This window comes from Oncorhynchus masou, chromosome 16 (genome assembly GCF_036934945.1).
Source record: "Oncorhynchus masou masou isolate Uvic2021 chromosome 16, UVic_Omas_1.1, whole genome shotgun sequence".
Lineage (NCBI taxonomy): Eukaryota > Metazoa > Chordata > Actinopteri > Salmoniformes > Salmonidae > Oncorhynchus > Oncorhynchus masou.
Window position 1 is genome coordinate 22,818,460 of NC_088227.1, and position 2,404 is coordinate 22,820,863.

At 41.0% G+C, this 2,404-nt stretch overlaps 1 pseudogene; it reads right to left on the bottom strand.

Moving 5' to 3' along the window:
* Positions 1-1,825, bottom strand: LOC135557210 (adenosine 5'-monophosphoramidase HINT3-like; annotated as a pseudogene).
* Between the last annotated feature and the right edge of the window lie 579 nt (positions 1,826-2,404).

Consider the following 2,404-nt stretch of genomic DNA (forward strand, 5'->3'; position numbering starts at 1 on the left):
CGATCACATCTTTTATTTTTTGCAGAATTCCTGGTGATTTTACTGTGTTTTTTAACCAAAAACAAAACAACTATTTTTGCAGGCCAGTCCTTCAGGTTAGTGGATGTTAAGTATAGGGAGGGAATGCAGTCAACCATGTAAGAGTTGTTGACCAGTGCTGTTGTTTCCTGCTAAACCAGGTGTGTTCTTATTTGACCTGGTTCTGGGTCCTTAACTGCTGGAGCAGTTTGTCTACCTACAATAGAGCACAGACAAATTATTTCACACACAGACCGGAATATTGTAAACATGACACAAACATGAAGGACCACCCATAGTGAAATGGTATAGGTTGCTGCTCCACTCACAGTGATGAACCAATAGGATTGTGGCCCATAGTTCCTGAGTGACCTGATGCTCATCTGACTGGCAGGAGCAATGACGTGGAGATGGAGGTGAGGGACAGAGGAGAAAGTGGGAATGTGGAACCCCATCCTATGGAAGACAAAAACAAGGGAACAAGTTAGGATCCTCAGAAATTACAACACAGATGGGCCTGTACTCTAATGTATTATTAAGGCTAAGGTCAATGTGATCTGTCTCAATGACATGGCTAATCATAATGTAGACCTTTACCTTGTGTCATCCAGGTCAGTCACCTTTTTCCTTCTGCAGTACACTCCTTCCCATCTGCATCTTCTCCACTGCAAAAATTAAAGAGCCTATCAATACTCTCCATTCAGACACCATGTGATTATGTACACAACATTTCAGAGGATAATATATGGGCTCGGCCTGTCTATTTCCAATTAATTTGTGCTGCTCTATTTGTATTTTATACATGTCCATTTTTAAAAATACAAAAATGACAACAATATAAATAAGTAGAAAACATTTTCAATACAAATATAAAACTAATGAAAGTGTCCAAGACCAGCTTACTTATTGGTCTAACACAGGAAGCTACAATTTGACAAACAGCATACAATCAAATGTATTTATAAAGCCCTTTTTACATCAGCCGATGTCACAAAGTGCTATACAGAAACCCAGCCTTTACAACCCCAAACAGCAAGCAATGCAGATGTAGTAGCACAGGGGCAAGGGAAAACCTAGAGGAACCAGGCTCTGAGGGTTGGCCAGTCCTCTTCTGGCTATACCGGGTTGAGATAACAGTACATGGCCAAGATGTTCAAGCGTTCATAGATGACCAACAGGGTCAAGTAATAGTAATAAAAAGTGGTTGTAGAGGGTGCAACAGGTCAGCACCCCAGAAGTAAATACTTTACCTTACCCAAAGGTATGTGCTCCTTCCGGAGTGATTTGCAGTTCCCGACGTGTGTCCTAGGTACAACCAGGTAATGATGCCGTGCCCCGGGTTCCAGGTCACGAAAGCAGACCAGTTCATCATCCTTACGCATTTGAGAATAATAAAACAGTTGGCTTCTTATGTAAGACACAATATCACTAGCTATTAGTAGTAGCCTACTATCGAGCACGTTTTATGCTGCGTTTGCGTGCTAGGTGAAACACTGAAATGATCGACTTGCTAACCGGTTGAACGAGGCACGTATATAACTACAAGTTAGTAAATTGGACATTTGAGTTTCCAAGTTCCAGCTTGCACTTGAACGCAGCATTAGACTTTCACCTCATTGGCTGGCTATTTGTTAGATTCTGTCAAATGACGAACCTTACAAAAAGCTGCAACTTTCATAAATTGCCATTTCACTGTGATTTGGTCGTTCGCGACCGAGCTGCTCTTTTTTTATGAACGTCGGGAACCGATTCGCATGAGTGAAAGAGCCATTCATTAGGCTCCCTGATTTACATACAAGTACACTGTTTGTTGTTGTTTTTTGTTGTTGTCTCAAAACAATGATTACCTGCAGATACGTTACAAAATAATTGTCTAAAGAGGGTGAATCCTCACTGCAGAAACAAGAAAGACCTGGGTTTGCACTAGAAAACAAAGTCATATTCCACAGCCTCAAAGTCAAAATTGGCTACAAACATTTTCTCTTTGAGTAGAGTAAGGTTGGGCATAAGGTTAGCAGTGTGGTTCAACATGCACTATATATAAATTGCTCTGCCATTTCCTGGTTGCAAAAATTAAAATAGTTTGCCAAATTTCAGTTTGTGACAAAACAAGCGTCATTGTACCATCTATACCACTGCAAAATATTTTTTCCATAAGCAAAAATATTGTATTTTCAGCTGTTTGAAGCTGGTGTACAAAACCAAAAGTTAGACGCAAAAACGTCAAAGAAATGGCGAACATAGAACAGAAAGTCCGTCTGGTGGACCGGCCCGATAGGTATGTCCTGCCTTCCGGCCAGATAGCTAGGTCAGTTCAAAAAGAGTAATCACTAGTGTTCACTAGATTAGTGTCGTAGGTGCAACAGTGCGTGACGATGGCCCTGAA